This window comes from Eleutherodactylus coqui, chromosome 6 (genome assembly GCF_035609145.1).
Source record: "Eleutherodactylus coqui strain aEleCoq1 chromosome 6, aEleCoq1.hap1, whole genome shotgun sequence".
In the NCBI taxonomy this organism is placed as follows: domain Eukaryota; kingdom Metazoa; phylum Chordata; class Amphibia; order Anura; family Eleutherodactylidae; genus Eleutherodactylus; species Eleutherodactylus coqui.
In genome coordinates this window covers 56643449-56662877 of record NC_089842.1, presented here as the reverse complement: position 1 = coordinate 56662877, position 19429 = coordinate 56643449, and the positions used below count along the sequence as shown (strand labels likewise).

Below are 19429 nucleotides of genomic sequence, written 5' to 3'. Positions count from 1 at the left end.
GCTCGTGTGTGGCCAGCTGTAGGCTTTATTTCCACCTCTGTATGGAGGGAACACGGAGGCATTTCTAAAAGGAAATTATCCTTGCTTTCCTCTCATTGGATCCAGTCCCCCTTTCGGCATATAAGATCTCACATGGAACTTGTTTCTCCTGGATCCGAACATTGCTTTAAATGGATTATCTGGTTAGAAAAAGGTTTTTAACAGAAGCACAGAGTGCAGCACCAATGCAAAAAAGCCATACTCCCCAAACTTCACCCCCTCTCCTGGTGCCCGATCCCCAGCCACTTTCTACTACTTTCTGCAGCAGCAAGCCAGCGATGACGTCATCGACACTAAGGATATGTGACCACTGCAGCCAATCATCATAACACTTCAGCTGGTGATTAGCTGCAGTAGTCATATGTCCCATTGTCGGTAAGTCATTGCTGCTTCAGTCGAAAGTGAAGATCAGTGGTTTACTGGGGCATTGGTGGAATGTAAACCGGTGATGTAAGCATGACTTCTCTTATGTTGGTACTCTACTAGGCACTTCTGTCAACATTTTTTTCTGCCAGGATAACCCATTTAAAGGGGTTGTCCCGCGGCAGCAAGTGGGTCTATACACTTCTGTATGGCCATATTAATGCACTTTGTAATGTACATTGTGCATTAATTATGAGCCATACAGAAGTTATAAAAAGTTTTTCACTTACCTGCTCCGTTGCTGGCGTCCTTGTCTCCATGGTTGCCGTCTAATTTTCGCCGTCTAATGGCCAAATTAGACGCACTTGCGCAGTCCGGGTCTTCTGCTGTTCTCTATGGGGCTCCGTGTAGCTCCGTGTAGCTCCGCCCCGTCACGTGCCGATTCCAGCCAATCAGGAGGCTGGAATCGGCAATGGACCGCACAGAAGAGCTGCGGTCCACGGAGGGAGCAGACCCCGGCGGCCATCTTCAACCGGTAAGTATAGAAGTCACCGTAGCGCGGGGATTCAGGTAAGCGCTGTGCTGTTTTTTTTTTTAAGTCCCTGCATCGGGGTTGTCTCGCGCCAAACGGGGGGGGGGGGGGGGGGGGGGGGGTGTTGAAAAAAAAAAACCCGTTTCGGCGTGGGACAACCCCTTTAAGTCCAAAATGTGACTGTAATGTTGTAGAGTAGCTGCATTGTATCTACATATACAGACTCCCTCTGGACCGTGGCACATCCTGGATTTTATAACATTATGCACAGATTCTGTACATATTTTCCTCACTGTGAACTGAAAACTCACCTGACGGCTATAGGATGAATAACTCCGATGAAAACCTAAGTACAAACAACACCTTTGGCTAACAGCACTGAGGTCAGGTTGCTTATTGCATTTGCTTTCTCTTGGTGACATTAGCAAATTCAGCTGCAAACTTTAATTGTACTCCATGTAATGAATATTTGGAACCCCGTAACAGACAAGGCAAGGTTTGCACTTTGCATATTTATTTGCAAAGTTTTGGTTGCTGAATCCATGCTGCAATTCTGCAACAAAATGCAGTACAATGTAAATGAATGGGATTTTTATCAACCATATTCATAGTGTCAAAAAACTGCAACTGTTTCTAAAAGCGTGAGGCAGAGTTTCAAATTCACAATATGCCCTATCTGTCACTGCACAATTTACCCCCTGGTCATTGGCGTAACTATAGGAGATGCAGGGGATGCGGTTGCACCCGGGCGCAGGAGCCTTAGGGGCCCCATAAGGACTATCTTCTCCATATAGGGAGCCCAGTACTATGAATAAAGCATTATAGTTGGGGCCCCTGTTACAGGTTTTGCATTGGGGTTCAGGAGCTTCAAGTTACGCTTCTGCGTTAAGAGAAGTTGGGGGGGCTGCAAGATAAACTTTTGCACCTCTGCCCACAGAGATCATTCATTGCAATGTGCAGCTTTATCTGCGCTAAAATCTGCAATGTGCACAATATACACAGTTGCAATCAATATTATTCAATCCCCAAAGCAAATTTGTTGTTTTTTTTTGCCAAATTGAGAAACTTTCAGCTTTTAAATAAATAAATAAATAAAAATCCAGCAAGCAATTTAAATGGCTCAATACAACTAATAATAAACGAGTGGCTGCTCCAAATGCAACACGAAATGTCAGTTTTAATGGACCATTTTGTCATTCACTATGTAGCTATCCCCCAGCAGAAGCGTAACTTGAAGCTCCTGGGCCCCGATGCAAAACCTGTAACAGGGCCCCCAAACATAATGCTTTATTCATAATACTGGGCTCCCTATATGGAGAAGAGAGGTCTTATGGGCCCCCTAAGGCTCCTGGGCCCGGGTGCTACCGCATCCCCTATATTTACGCCCCTGCCCCCCAGTCCATATTAGGGTGGTTTCACACTTGCGTTGGGGATTCCGCTTTCCTGTTCCATTCGGGGAGCAGAAAAAGAGAATCCCTGCGGCCGAATGGTTCAGTCTCTGGACAGAACCAAAAAGCACAGACGGAACTCATTGACTATAATTGGGCCGGCCCGCTGTCTAGCCAGATGCCCAGGTTCTGGACGGAAGAAAAGGGCTTCAGGCAGAGCTCTTTCTTCCGGTATTCTGAGCCGGATCTGTAAAGAGATCTCCGACCAGAGGTTCCAACGCAGATGTGAAACCGGACTAAATCACTATTGTTACTTTAGTTAGTTATTCCTTTCTTTCAGAAACTCCTGGCCTCTTTTTCTGCTGATGGTCATGTGATCCCAATTCTGACTGGCTACGATCTACCTGGGTTTATGTATTCAATTTCTAGTCAGTTTCTCAGTCTGTGTGATATTATTACATGGACCCTGACACAAACTTAACTATCACAGTTACCGATGATAATCATGACACAGTTATAATAGAGAAGGTCACAGCTCATCCCCCTAACTGTATACTTATGGTATTTAGCTTATTTAGGCAGATATAGAAGGTAATGATAACTAAACTGTCTGTCCAGCTGAAATAAATGGTACAATCTCTAGTTAATGCTGCGTTGATTCATCATAGTGATGTGAAAATGGAAGCAAAATTTTCACTACCAAGCATCAGACAGGAGGCTGCTCTGCATGAAAATGCCTGCAACACACCGAGGAAACCTCCAGAGTGTATCAAGCAAAGAGGTGAGATGGCTGGGATAGAAAAATGTGTTTTCCTTAAAGTGGCCCTTTGATGCCTACTGTAGTTTCAGAATTATACATACCCTTATGACCTGCTGCCTTTTTGGGTTTTGGTGATCAAATAGATGTCATAGTGCTGTAGAACCTTTAGGGCTTATTCACATGTCCGTATATCGGCCGGGTTTTCACGCCCGGCCGATATACGGTGTCCCTTTCTGCAGTGGGAGGAGGCGGGCCAGGAGCAGTGCACTGAGCTCCCGCCCCCTCACAGCAGTTTACAATAGGAGGGCTGGGACGGGGTCGGAGCTAAGTCCCGCCCCCTCCCATTGCAAATAGTGGCGAAGGGAGGAGAGGGGGCCGGAGCTCAGTGCACTGCTCCCGGCCCGGCCCGCCTCCTTCCTCTGCAGAAAGGCACACCAATATATCGGCCGGGCATGAAAACCCGGCCAATATATGGACGTGTAAATAAGCCCTCAAACTGTAGTCCAACCATGTTCTTTTTAAAAAGTATCAGGTTGGCCTTCTTGCAAAAAATTTATTTAGGGCACACACAGGATGCAGATTCGGGATGTCATCTGCATCGCTTCTGAACTGCCCTGATGACACAGAGTATACGATCTGCATATAACGTGTGTAGTTTTTATATATATGTGCTTTGTGACAGGCTGCTGTAGTAGTTGTGGCACACACGGCCTTGTGCCACTCTTCCCATGTGCTGTACAGTTTTGTGTTGGTCAAGTTGCCCGTTTACCTGCAGAATTCTTTTCTCTTCCAGTCCCCAATGTTATATCAAGCCACAACTTAAAAAACAAAACCGAGTGAAGTAGCAGTCACCTGCTGCAAACAGGTAAGTTGCTCACCAGATCCCAGGTCAGCATTCAAAGTAGGCCAGCGCCAAGAGTTGGCAAACAACGTCTTGGCGCTTGCCGATCTTAGGATGTGTGGTAGCACCCAAACCAAGGAGAAGCCGAGCTTACAGAGGGGAGTCGGAAGTGAGAAGAGGGCTGATTAACCTGTTGAGCACTCAGTGCTTTTCAACTGTGATCCCTTTTGCTCTAAACGTCCACAAAGTACTATGCACGTCATCTCAATTTTAGGGCAAGCTATTGATTCACATATTTTAACATTAACATACCTGTCACCCACTTTCGGGTGGTGAGGCACTCAGACTTTGAAAAAAAAACAAAAAACGCTGCGTACGAGTAAGATATTTGCATAGATTGCTCTTAACTTCTTCCAATCCACTGTCTGACGTCTTCCTACATTCTGATTAAAGCCTGTGCCGCTCTGATGTCAGAAGACGTCCGGCAGGGTATTCTTACTGTATATTGCTAGCTGCTCTGTTGTCGGGGCCCTCTCCGGCATGTCACATACTGCAGTACTGTCTCTAGCCAGAGGATGGCGCCATTGTATAATGGCAATAAGAGAAAGACCCCCTAGGAAACCCTGAATCCATAATTGGATTACAAAAGGTTAATAAATACGAACAGACCTAGCACTGTTTGCAAATATGGCTATTGTCAGTGGATGTAAAAGATGTGGCTATTAAAGCAATGCTACGATGATATTTTTTTTCCCATTATGTAACTAGTCACCCAATATATATATATATATATATATATATATATATATATATATATATCAGCTAGTATTGCCTTATTCTTTTAGTCCTTCTCTTTAGATGGGCCATGTGATCTTACTGTGACTTTTCTCTCTGTAACTCCTAAAGAGAACAGTCTCAGCCACCAGGACATCCTGTATAACGAGATTATATGGACTGTACTACACAGGCTTTTCACAGGGGAAGGGGGGGGGGTGTCGTAAACTCCTATCACAGTTAGGGCTCCTGTCCACGGACGGATTTGCATTGCGGAGTCCAGAGCGGGATTCTGCCTCCGGACTCCGCAGCAAATCCAGCCCCATAGCATGCAATGTAAAAACACGATTTCCTGCCAAGGAGCGGAAATCAATTGCAACTTTTCCACTCATGGAGAAGAAATTGCAGCATGCTGCGATTTTGTGCGGGCTACGCACTGACGGCTTTCATTGAAGTCAATGGAATCAGTCTGTTCCACGGCCATTCTGCAATCATTATTGCAGAATAGCTGCGGGAGCAGCGTCATCGCAATTGCGACATCGCAGCGTCCTCTGTATTGCGCATGCAGGCCGTAGCGCAGGGTGGCACATCCGCAGCATAGAAAAGAGATAATAGACAGGTACGCTGGGATCACCGGCTGGGCACCAGGTCGAACTCCGCAGCGGAAATCTCACATGCGGGGTCCGAACTGCCCGTGGACAGGAGCCCTTACTGCTAATGATTTTAGGCTCCTGTCACAGTTATAATCAAGGCAATAGTAGCTCACCCTCCTTTTGTATATTTATGGTCCTTGGCTTGTTTAGGAGAACATGGAAGGTAATGATATTCATATTGTCCTCCCAGCAGGCACAGATGGTACAGGCTCTGGCTGGTCCTGTGATGCTGTGCTGATGCATCGTGGGATTGCTAGCACAGAGAAAGAGAAAAGAGGGGGGAAAAAAAATCAGGAGGCTGCACTGCAGTTAAGTAGGTGCAATTTACATATCCAGGGTGTTACAGAAAATTAGGTGAGGAGGGAGTGGCCCATAAACATTTCTGTCTGGTTATTGGGGATGCCTACTATATATATATATATATATATATATATATATACACACACATGTATGAAGTGAGAGTCATTGACTTAGGCCTCTTTCACACATTGCAGACGAAAAATGCGTGAACGAAGAATAGCTGCGATCAAGTCAGTCAAAATTCATGTTTTCTCGTCCATTCACACAGAAGGCTGCGGCGTATTAACGAAAGTATGCCACAGCCCAGAAATCCCTCGGTCGGCACAAATCCTCGGATTGGCTTCTAATATGTAACTAGAGCCAGCTGTAATCTTTTCGCAGTGTTGGACGCTGTTAAACTTCCTCCCCCTCCCTTCTTTTACAGCTCGCATATAAGCCTATGGGAGCCTCCAGCGTATCTCGGCCAAAGATAGGGCAAGATCTATGTTTTCCTGCCATGCATAAAATCGGACGCCGTATTCGGACACCGCGGTTATAAATCGCTCATCTGAATGAATGCATTGAAAACCAATGCTTCAGATGGTCGCAATTTTTTATCACAGCTAAATTAGCCATGTAAAAACGCTTGTGTGAAGAAGGCCTTATGTGTATGGTTATCTTCCAGTACCCTGACGTGCGCTGGAAGGAAATGGAAAAGTTGGCCTAGCCCAAAGTAAAAGATTAGTCACTCGGGCGTACTTTGTCTGCATATTACGAGCATAAGAGCACAGTACTAAAAGCCCATTGATTTACAGTGAGCATTCTGATCTGCGTCTTTCACCCACATGTTATATGCGCATGAAAAATAAGGCAGAATGTCCTATTTTGGGGCGTAATTATTAAATATTACGCAGTAAGTATGCATGTTACATGTGTATTTGCTGTGTACTGCGTATTACCCGCATAAAAAAATAGGTGTGTAATACGCAGACAACATACGCCTGATACAGTTGATAATTTTATCAAAACATGCATCTGAAAACCGTATGGGATTTCCTCCTTTTTTAATGTGATTATTCACCATGCGGTTTTCGCAGATGAAGTATGTAAGGGCTCATTCACACGGGGAGCTACACGCGCAAAAAAACCAAACGGCTATTAGAACCAATGGTTTCCTTCAGGAACGTTCAGATTCCTTCATCTGATCGTTCCCATAGGAAACCATTAGTTCTAATGGCCGCATGTTTTTTACATGTGTGATTTTTGCGCACATAGCCTAAAAGAGGCCTAAAATAAATGTGTTTTACCAGCAAAAACCTTGCAGCCAATAACATCATCGCAAAACTATAGTAAGGGCTAAAAAATAACTAACGTTATGTCGTGAAAACGGCTGCAAAACATGGCGGCACAAAACCATTGATTCCAATGGTTCCATTTTTGACTAGCGGGATTCTCCCACGATATTACTACATGTGAGAAAAGATAGGGCAGGGCTTATCTTCTTACTTTTTCCTACATTAGAGTGAAATTTAAATGGTAAAAAAAAAAAAAAAGAATTTCGACTTGTTCATGCGCAAATACGTTCCGTAGCGGCGAGTGTGTTTGCGCATGCGCCCAGCTGTTCCTGCCCTCTTCACATGTTGTGTCAAAATGCATTTTTTATGCATCTCAGGGTGTGAGAATAGAGTGGAAATGCTGTGGATTTCATGTTGCGAAACCGGCTGTTGAAAATCCACAGCATCTTAAAGTACAAGCAATGTGGATGACATTTTAAGAAATCTCATCCACATGCGGAGGAAGAAATCCACTCTGCAGATTGACCTGCGACTCAGAATCTAAGGCCCAATGTGCACAGGTGGCTGTGGCGTATTAGCGAAAATACGCCGCAGGCTAGTGCATTCGTGTACATCCTTGCGGAAAAAACGTGCAATCCATGATCTCCCGCAAGGGTAAAAAAAAATCTATTTTAAGATGACCCGCAGTGCATCTGCTGTGGAAATCCGCATGAAAAATCCACGCATGCCGTGGACATGAGGCCTTTAACTTGCAACATGTCATTTATTCGGCAGATCCCCTACCATCCCTCCCTTCAAATGAGAGGGTGAAAACCGCAGCCAATTATTGCACCAAAACCTGCAGCAAAAACGGAGGCAAATTTTACTGCTGCTGATTCGCTAAGAATTGCCATTGTAGATTTGTCTGTGCTTGAATATATCCTAAGGCAAAGCTTACATCACTTTTTTGTTTCCCGTCTTTGTACACTGCAAGAAAAGGATGCAATTGTATGACGGATACTTTGACCTTTCCTCTTCTCTTTTTTTTTTTAAGCGAAACTGGAATTTTTTCGGCTTATTGTTCTGAATCCAAAAATATACTAATTTTATATATATATATTATATATATATATATATATATATACACACACACACACACACTGTGTAGCAAAAACTGTGAGCAGAACCCCATTCCCAATCTAATGGCCATTATTCTCGTTCGCAGCCAGTTCATTAATTGAAAACTAACGAGTTAAATAAAAAAATCCAAATGCGCCATTAAATAGGCTCCGAGTCTATACGCCATTGCATATAGTTACTTTCTGGCAGGGCTGAATTGATGCTGCTCCATATAAAGTCTATAGATCACCTCATCCTTTTGTATCACTGCAGAAGTGAAATGCAAGATGACAAATGTTGCAAAGCTGAGAAGGTTACGATTTTAGCACAGCGCAGGCAGAGGTCATCCAAGGGCTGCTGCACATCCTATTAGTTCTCCCAATGTCATCCCTTACCCTATGCTTCAATTGTCTCAAGTGCAACTTCCAACTAGTTCTATGTTAAATCACGTGAAAGATGCTCACGTTGCAATCTTGCAGAAAAGCTGCATTGTGGTGCATTGACTGACCTGATGCTGCTATAGGAGGGGTCAGTGGTAAAAATAACAGGGCCCTATACGGAGCAGATCAATGCTGCATTTCAGCAGATGAGTGCGAGGAGGAGTCATTGCAGGAACAGCACAAATGCTTGCTGCAGTCCAAGCCTGTGGTGCATTGGCAAATGTGAGAGGGACTGGGAAAGGCTTCAAGATAAAGGGAAAAAGCTACCTCATCAAGTCATCTACAGCAATGCTGAGACTATATCTGAGCGCGGGGAAATCCTTAAGAATAGGGCTCCAGATGAATCCCTTCCCCCTTGACAGGCAAGGCAGACAAGCCTGGACAAGCCCAGGCACATCAAGGAAATCCCCGTTTCTAATGCTTATGGGCATGGGACAAAGATGTGACTGCTGCCTTGACCGGCACACAAAGTCACCTTGTTGGAGCTGCTGTATACTCTGTGCAACTTCTTAGGGATATTGCAGATGCTAATGTGCTGCAATGGCTTCTATGCAGAAGCAGAAAATCAGAGGTCACACTAAAAGAGGGGGGCTCAGTAATTAAACCTGAGATATAAGGGCAAAGGATGTTTAACCCTTCGTTCTAGTAATCTGCAAAGGCCGTAAAATGTACTGCATAGCATGACGTCAAAGTTATTAACTAGAGACAGAGCTGAGGTGACACAATATCCGCTGCAGAACATGTTGGTGATATATAGATAGATCACTCGAATGATTCCGAACTAGTTGCTGTGGATATATTGTATCGAATGTCATCCAAGTCTTCTTTCTCCATATAACCTTCTGCACCTCCGTCAGACTACTGCACTGCGCGAGGGACATGCAGACGTTCTCCACCAAATATTACCCTAATGGAATTGATTTGTCCCCAGTGGCCAGCAGGGAAGTTTTAATTCACATGATGCAGAGATGGGTGACCTCTACACCCCAAAACTGGCTTTAAGCCAGGGGTACAGGCGAGCCAATAAAAGTAGAAATTACGATTGGTCCGTTATAAGCCAGTTACAATATCGGTCAGGACTCACTATTGGTACTTTCATAAAGCACAAATCCGCAGTGTCTGCAAAGTGCGTCGTGTATTTTATTCAACTGCTTTATTTTATTAGATAGCCGATTAAAATATAAAATATAGATGGAAGAGCGGAATTTATAATGTGGCACGAATCGTCTTTATAGCACGAGGTGTTGCCTTTGGTTTTACATGGGACTGCAGGTAAACCCACTGCAGAAAGTGGTGCAGCCCAGAGAGTTACTTGCCATACTATACTTGGCTCTGCTTCATCAGGATTTTCTTACGCTTAATAGACAATTCTCTCCATATAATGCGCTTGACGTTTTACACACCCGTGGTGTAACTGCAGCAGTTGTAGAGGTGATGCTACTTTTTAATGAAAACGTGACACCACCCCCCCCCATTGTAAAATATATATAAATGTCCATTCCCAGGATACACATATTGTGCATTAGTCATACGCAGTTAACTAAATGAATATTGACACAATCACATGAAATCTTAATTCAAATTCCAAGAATCCCCAGTGAAATAGAATCGATCGTTTTCTAAAATGTTACATCTGAGCCAATGATATAAACGGGTTCCTTTAAAACATTTTATAATAGATTTCCGTCCGGTGCCTATTGGTCAGTGTACTTTTAACCCTTTACTCGTAGGAATATGGTCAGGCCTCTGTGTGATATCAGTAGCTGCTGAGTTCCTTGGGACTTTTTTTTTTAAAACATTCCTTGTTATCATGCAGAGTCTATACACTTGCTGCATTATGTTCCATGCATTCATCCCATATAACTTATCACACTAGACATACTCATTAACATGCAATAAACAGCTTAACTAGAAGCCATCAAAGTATGTGGATTTAGCTGCATCTAAAAGCCATTCTGTAGCACATTAGAAAGCACTGGGGGGAGAAAAAAAATGTCTATCACAATGTCTGGAAAGAGTCAGCAATGGTTAAGCAGTTACAAAAATAAATAAACGAGTTTCAAAAATAATGAAATGCAATAAAAAGTAAAATTAAAAAACAAACAGATAAAATATATAAAAAACATAGTGCAAATTTAGTGGTAATATTTGTTCATTCTTTTGCATTTGAATTCAGAAGCTAAATGAAGTTTAGCAGATATATAAACATACAATAATATAACATCATAGGCTAGAAAAAGAATAAATAAGTAAACAGAAAATATAAGTATGACATTGGGAAAAGAGACGAGCACATCTGAGGGTATGTGGCTGACAGAATGCACAGTGCCACTGCAGTATGACACAGGGAGGTTCAGCAGTGCTGCTGCAACCCAAAGGGGTAAAAGGATTTAGGAAGAAAAGCAAAGAGGGGCATGAAACATGCATGAGGTCAGACTATATTGGAGAGCAGTGCTGTCTGTCACTTACTTGCAGTCAGTGGGCACAGGCCGGAGATGTGGGCATTAGTGAGGCAGACAGAATGTGACTTCCTTTCCAAGCAGTGAAAGTTGAGTGCTGCAGTGCCTTGTCAGAGCAGAATGACATTGTTAAAAGGGATCTCTGGCAGCTCAAACTGCACAGATCAGCAGCCTCTCCTGTTGTCGCAAGCAAGAGTCTGCATCAGATCCGCATGCTAGCATGTGTTGGGACTTTTAAAGGGGAAGCCAACCTCCAGTGGGAGGGTTGGAGAGGGGGGAAACAGAAGGATGCACAAGCCTTTGTACTGGATCTTACTTCACAGTTGAAGGGCAAAGGGTGATGATGGGGGGAGTGGGTTTGGGGAAAATCACCTAGATATGCAAAACTATGACAGGACATGAGGAGAGAAAATATTCTGCTAAGTATGTCAGATTATCTGCATTCCTAGACTGTTAGCAGCACAGTTTTCCTGAACTATGCGCTTTTGCCGGCAATGCTGCTCGAGGAGCCATGGGGTTAAATGCAGCCGGTATTCTCTGCTGATAAATGCAGTGCAGCAGCAGTGCCGGAGGAAGAGGATGAATGTGTCACCTCAGCAGGACAAGAAAGAAAGGATTCATTAACTGCTTCGATGCCGGTCACTGTTAGTTTAATTACAAAGCTTTAACTGCATTGGAAATATGAGACGTGAAGAATGTTGCCTATATAGATAATGGACATGGTGCATTCACAGTCAGCAAATATTGCAATAAATGTATCAAAATCTCACAAGCGGCATTATACATTTGGCACTGTTTTCCCTCTTGCACCACCTCATGATTGGTGAATATTGGGGTTAATATTTTGCACCAAAACTTGGCACCTGATCATGGCAAATGGGATACAACTATTGAGTATTTTATGCACCAACTTTACAAAAAAAAATATTTTAGTTGTCAAAGAATATTCTTAAAATAATGCAAGTGCCTCATACATTTAGGGCAATGTATGAAAATTGCTGGTGCATAATTCATCACTTTTGTGGTGCACTCCTTTAGGGAATTGTGCCCCAATATGCCTAAAGATGCTGATTGTTAGGACTTGGCATCATTCTTTTTTCAAACTTTTGTTTGCAGTTTTATCCCATCAGGAAAAGAAAATGATATACAAATCATGTGTAAAAGCTGTGAGAAAGCTGTGTATATGCATTACCAGGATGCAGCTATCCATGGTCTAGTACAGTGTTTAGTCCACGTTTCTGCTAGGGGTGCCTCTACCATGAGGCAACCTAAGCCTGTCACCTCAGGTGGTAGTCTGCAGCACCTCAGAGGGGCGGCGCTAGGGTTGCCACCTGGCCAGTAAGTCACCATATTAATCGCTGGTAAAAAATAATTGTCAGCTCAGCTGCCAGCCGGCCACATAGCAACCTGACACCATCAAGCATTTAACTCGCTCAGTCTATAGCTCTTGTCCAGTGGTCGTTGCTGATGCTGTAATCTGACAGCGACCCCTGATCTCCCAAGATGCCAGCCTGTACTCCGATGGCGGAGAGGTCAAGTGTCACAGTCTGATTAGAGCAGCAGTGGCCACACTTGATGATGTTGAGTTGCTACCCAGCCAGAGGTCCACAAAGGGGGACACTATTAATACTGGGGCTACTAACAGGGGCACTGTTACCACTGGTGCCACTATGAGGGTCACTATTACTACCGAGGCCAATAACAAGGGCACCGTTACTTTCAATGCCCACCATCTTTCTTTATTTTAAGGCTATATAACCTTTGATTGTCCTGGAAAACCCCATTAACAAAAACTAGTTCAAAATGCAGAAGCACTCTGTGAAAAATTAAGTACACCCTATGAATCAGTAGCTTGTAGTATGAGGGTCACTGTTAATACTCAGACCACTAACGGAGACACTGTTACTACTGGAGCTACTATAGGGGTCACTATTACTACTGTGACCACTAACAAGGGTCATTATTACTAGGGCAACCACTAATGGGGGGGTCACTACTACTGACACCATTAGGGGGGGTCACTATTACTATTAGGGCCACTAAGGGGGACACATACTATTGGGGTCACTACTAGGGGCCCTATTACTCTGTAACTTCAGACAAGTTTCAATGCTTCAAATATCTATTGAGCATCTCGTGTATGGACACTTTCAATGCCCACCAAATGAGTTTTTTTTTGCAGGGGGCTTGCCAATTCACATTTTGCTTCAGCAGAAGGGCTTGAGGCACCCCTGGGTTCTGCTAATGCAGCATTGTACTTGCCAATTTCCAAATGTCCCATTAAATTGAATGGAGAGATGGCACTCATGTATGTATGTGGATAGCTTTGGGTCCCCTGTTCTCCCAATTGGTGGGGATCCCGGTGGTTGAACCCTTACGATTATAAACTAATCCTCTATCCTGTGGATAGGGGATAACTTTCTAGCCTGGCACAACTTCTTTAGGGTATTTATGACTACAAGGTACCCCTGGGTAGACCAGTCCCATATTTCCTCCATTACCGGAATTGCTTCCACTTGGGTAGGGGACTATACAGGTCATAAAAGCATATTAGTGAACAGCTTACCATGCAGTTACCTAATATACAAGAGATGGATCTGGAAAGATGAATATTTCCTTTACTCTAATCAAGGTGTTTTAACAAAGTAACAAAATCTGAATTGTAAGCACATACAATATAGCCTTAGCTAATACCGAGGTACGTAATTCAATAATATAACGCTTTATGGAAACACCATATGGTGGTACACTTAGTGCTTACAGCCCCATTTGCTGCCACAGAGGCTCTATGCTTGTGATTCTCTTGTGTGCATGAGACCTGAAGGTATACAGTCTCCAGGAAGACGAAATTAGGTTACATTTTTATATAAAATACTCCAATACTTTGCTTACCCCTGCTCAATTTACTGCTTGTGGCCTTATGGGATTTCTTGTAGTTCACTTACAGTCTTTTTCCTAGAAAGTGCGTTCCATTTTTATGCAATTGCAGTACGCTCTCCAGAGGGGAATAGAAAACGCAACAGAAATAAAAATGTTTAAAAAGTGCATGTACACTTTTAATGCCTCATAAAAAGACGTGTAGGGGCTTCAAAAATATACCATTGGGTGCAAATGCCACATTTTCTAATGTTGTTGCACTAGGAAACTGGCATAAGTATACTTGTAAGTGTGTCCCCATCTGGTTATCGTGCACGTGTCTGGGGAAATGTTTCCATAATCATCGGCACACTTTGTGGTAAACACAGAGTTAACAGAGTTGTATTACAGATGGTTTGAAAAGAATAGGGCATTTCCATAGACTTTTTACAGAACTGATGACAAATCAAAAACGGAACAAGATGCGTTCATTGTTCATCATCCATTCAGCTAAAAGTCTCCAAGCATGCACCTTCCGCCCTGACAGAACAATCAATGCTCTCCAGAAACCCCTAACCGGAGAGCAGAGACGTAAACTACCAGAATGTATGAACGCTAAATCAAGACTATTGTCAGGCTACTTGGCAAGGCATGGGCAGGGCCTGCTCTACTTAAATGATGTGTCTAGCAGACTGTGATAGTGTCAGGCTTCATTTAACTGTTGGAGTTTGTCTTGCACTATTCTAAAAATGTTGATCTCACAACTGTAGTGAGTACAGTTACAACCAAAAACGTACACTCCTCATATACTATACTACATATATACAAACGCTGCGGAATATGTTGGTGCTATATAAATAAAGATTATAATTATATATATATATATCCAAATTAACTTGGGTATTGAGTCAATGTAGGCTGCTGCAAACAGAGCCTATATTGTGCGATCAGAGATTACAAGGCAGCAGTGTAATATGACATTATCTGCAGTCTCATAGATTTATTACTGGAATAATCCTGCTTTTAAGGCTCCATTCACATGCGTGTATATCGGCCACGCTTTCACGGCCGGCCAATATACTCTGCCCATCTGATGCATTGGTTTACAGTTCAGATGAGCGTATTGCCGCAGCTTAAAAGCACCCAGCCGGCCAAGATAGCGAATACGGTGCGCATTCCGGTCAGGCGGTTTTACACCGGCCAGAAAAGATAGTTAAGGAACTATCTTCTGGACGGAATATGGCAGGGGCTCCCATAGACTGCTATGAGAGCCTATAGAAGCTGCCGGAGAAGGGAGATGGGAGGGAGTTTAGCAGCATGCCTGCTAAACTCCCACCCACTTCCCTCCTCCTCTCCACCTCTTGCCGGCTTTTTGCAATGGTAGGGGGCGGGACAGGGCGGGAGCTGGTAGTTAAGCTCCTGCCCTCTCCCATTGCTGGCAGCTGACAAGTGGTGGAGAGGGGGCAGGAGCTTAGCACACTAACTCCCTCCCCATCCTGTCCCCTTCCCTTGCCAAGAGCTGGCGAGGGGCAAAACGGGGGAGGCAGTTTAACAGAGCTAAACTGTCTACCCCCGCCCTACGGTATCCATGGCTTGGCGTATACTCGTCACACCTGGACCGTCTGAACGGGTGCACAAATGGGAGATTTGTGTGCCCGTTCACACGATTTTCGGTCGCACTGTGGCTGTGACATGGCCGACAGAAAATCACCTACACTCGTGTGAAAGAGCCCTAAAGGAAGTAGTGCCAATGAAGTTATTTGAATATTGCTAATTATGCAATTCCTTAAAGAGAACCGGTTGGCTCTCCTGTCATTTCTGAAAATGCACCATAAAATAACCATTCTGGAGCATCTTTTCTTAGAACTCTATGTTTTGCTGTTCCTTTGTTATTCTTCCTGAAAATGAATGAATTGACAGTTGGGTGTTACTAGTTGGGGGTGTGTACCTTCATAGTTTGACACTGTCCAATCAGTGCTAATAGAACAGCCTTCAGGGACACTCCTTTTTCACAAGGGGAAAGGTAACAAGCAGTTGTCAATTTATTCATAAACACCGGGCAGAAAAACAGAGGGACTACATAATGCAGAGTCATGGTTAAGATGCAAAGATGCTCCAAAACTGTACATGTTAGGATAGTTTGCCTTTATTATTATAAAGGCCTTTAAGCACAACCTCTTTTCATATGCCTCGTAGATTATATGGACCTTATAAAGAAGTATGTCCTGCTTGGGACTCCTCCTCTTTAAGCCAGGATGGAGAGCCACACTGTGAGAGGGATCCCTACTGTGGTGGACTTGGTTCGTTCAAGCATTACATACTGTAGTTGTCAAATAGTTCGAATAACTGCAGGCTTCTCTTTTTGTACCAAAATCTAAACTTATTCCCTATCCACAGGATAAGGGATAACTTTATGATCAATGAGGACCAGCCGTTGGAATTAGACCCATAAATGGCCATAGAGAGCCACCACTGAAGCCTGTGAGTGGCTGAGTGGTCACATACACAATGAACGACACGTGACCGTCCACCTGCCAATTCATCCAGGTTCCATGCAGCGGGCACTGGGGTTACAGTGCTGCATAGGGAGCCACCAAGATAGGTGAGTATTCCATCTTTCTTTATTTTAAGGCCATATAACCTTTGATCGTCCTGGAAAACCCCATTAACAAAAACTAGTTCAAAATGCAGAAGCACTCTGTGAAAAATTAAGTACACCCTATGAATCAATAGCTTGTAGGACGACCTTTAGCAGTAATAACTTGAAGTATTCATTTTCTATATGACTTTATTAGTTTCTCATATCGTTCTAGAGGAATTTGGCCCACGCTTCTTTACAATGTTGATTCAGTTCATTGAGGTTTATGGGTATTCGTTTATGCACTGCTCTCTTAAAGGAAGTCTGTCACCAGGTTCATGCGGTCCCAACAACAGTTCGCATTAATGCTGGTCGTGTATGCTTATCACCCCGTGTATGTTTTATTCTGAAACGCTGTGGTGTTTCAGAATGCACACAATTTGAAGTTTGACTCGAAGCTGAGATCTGAGTCACAGGGGTGGATGAAGAGTGACAGCTCTCTGTCTATACACAAGTTGGGGGAGAGCTGTCACTCTGCATGATGCGGGCTAGAAGAGGCCAGTGCGGCCCACCTCTGTGAGTCAAACTTCAAAGTATGTTTATTCTGAAACGCCACAGTCAGGGGCGTAACTAAAGGCTCAAGGGGCCCTGATGCAATAGGTGAGCTGGGCCCCCCTCTATCTGTATCTGTACCCGTACCCATACCTAAACCATGCTGCACAGAGACATTACTTGAAGCTTCTGGGCCCCAGTGCAAAACCTGTAACAGGGCCCCCAACTATAATGCTTTATTCATAGTACTGGGCTCCCTATATGGAGAAGAGAGGCCTTATGGGCCCACTAAGGCTCCTGGGCCCGGGTGCAACCGCATCCCCTGCACCCTCTATAGTTACGCCCCTGGCTACAGCATTTCAGAATAAAATATAGACTGGAGTAATGAGCATGCCTGTCCCAGGTCCATGCTGCCTGCAGTTGCTGCCCTTTAAGGTCCCACCGCAGCATTTCAGTTGAGTTGTGGTCTGGACACTGACTGGGCCATTGACAAACCCTGGATTCTTTTCTTTTTCAGCCATTCTGATGTAGATTTACTGATGTGCCCTGGATCATTGTCCTGCTGCATGACCCAGATGGCCTCACATTAGACTCTAGAATACTTTGGTATACAGAGGAGTTCATGGTCGACTCAATGACTGTTAGGTGCCCAGGTCCTTTGCTTGCAAATCAAGCCCAAATCATCACTCCTCCACCACCGTGCTTGGCAGTTGTTTTAAGGCATTTCTGACAATTTGCTGTCTTTGGTTTTCACCAGTCAGGAGGGGTATTGTCTCTCCTTGAGGTGAGTGAGGAGACTTATAAGGCCATGCATGCTCCTCTGGGTAATATGAAAATAAGGAGGATGGAACCATACCTCTGCAGTGCCACCTATTGGATGGCAGTATTTCTGCAAATCAATGTTTGATCCTTTATACAGGTCTTAACAAAGATTGGGTGGCGCTGCAGAATATTGTTCTATCTTCCTTATTTGGTTTTAACCAAACATGGCTCTGTGCATTATGGCCAAACATCTCCACTTTGGTTTTGTCTGTCCAAAGTACATTGATCCCAAAGTTTTGTGGTTAGCTCAGATGCAAATTTACAAACTTTAGCATACTACCTAGTTCTTTTTAGAAAGACAAAGCTTTCTCCTGGTTACCCTCTCAAAGAAGCCATACTTCTTCAGTCTCTTTCTAATTCTACTGTCATGAATCTTAACATTTAGCATGCTAACTGAGGCCTTTAGAGTCGGAGCTGTAGCTCGTGGTTTTTTTTTTGCAATTTCTCTGAGTCTGATCTTGGGGTAAATTTGCAAATGGAATATCCACTCCTGAGAAGAATGTCAGCTGTCTTGAATATTTTCTCCTGGTGAATAATCTTTCTTACTGTACAATGATAGACTTCAATTTGTTTGGAAATGGCTTTATAAGCCTTCCCACATTGATGGGCAGCAACAATTGCTTCTCTAAAATCACTGCTGATGTGTTTCTTCCTTGGAATTTTTTTAACACACACCTGAATGCTCCAGACCAGCAAACTGCCCAAAATTCTGCTTTTGATAGTGATGGTCACACTTGCAGATGTACAATTAATCAAGGGCATTTGATTAGCAGCACCTGATTGCTACTTACCCTCTTAATTTCTATTGAAACAATAAGGGTGCACTTATTGGTGCAATAAGGGTGCCTCTGCAGTTTGACATAATTTTAAGACCCTCTAATGACCAAATTTATTATGTCCTGATACATAAAACCATAGAACTCAAAGAAGGTGTACTTAGTTTATCTCATGACTGTGCATGCTCTGTATGCATCTGTATGGGGGCACTGGGTAAGCTATCAGTTCAGTGAGTGTTCATCAGAGATCTATCTAGTCTAGTGTGTATAGCCACCCTTGTAGTCCCCAGGAAGTGATCGAGTGCAGGCCTATACCCCAGAGAACAGGGAGGGGTATGGAAGCTGTAAACTGAGCCTTATATGCATGTGATAATATCCTACTTTATTTAGGCCTCCAGCAGAACAAAAGAGCTGTCATTAAGTTGCCCATCAGCTAATAATAATGAAATGACTTTGCTCGTATTAACATAATCTACACAGCAAAATTGACAAGTTAACTACAGAAAATAGTATCAGCCTATCCTGACTCACGCAGTAGTCATTGTGAAACTGTATATTTCAAGACTTTTTTTATGCAAATGTTCAAAATATAGCAGCAGCATTTAAAAAAAACATGATTGTAGTAAAAAAAACTGATTAAATGATAAGTAATTTTCTGCTCACAGGTTCCTTTTAAGGATGATGGCCGCACCAGCTTCTTCGGGAGGGCAGAAGTGACGTGGCCTGTCAGCGGATATCGGGAGCAGCAGCGCCACGCGGGAGACTACGCAGAGCCTCAGCGGTGATGTCAAGCAGTGGTGGGTGAGATAAACAGATGCAGCGGGGAGCACAGGGGAGCTCCCTGAACAGCAGCGGCCACCACAGCGCAGGGGAACAACGTGCAGGAGCGTGGATTACAGGCCGGGGGAATACAGTGCAGCCGAG

The 19429-nt window shown here is 43.7% G+C and overlaps 1 long non-coding RNA gene across 1 annotated transcript; it reads left to right on the top strand.

The window, feature by feature from the left end:
• Positions 1–3090: 3090 nt before the first annotated feature.
• LOC136632176 (uncharacterized) lies at positions 3091–19289 on the top strand. Its single transcript, XR_010793140.1, has 3 exons — positions 3091–3103; positions 3876–3947; positions 19171–19289. It is a non-coding gene; the product is annotated as an uncharacterized lncRNA (long non-coding RNA).
• The last annotated feature ends 140 nt before the right edge of the window (positions 19290–19429 follow it).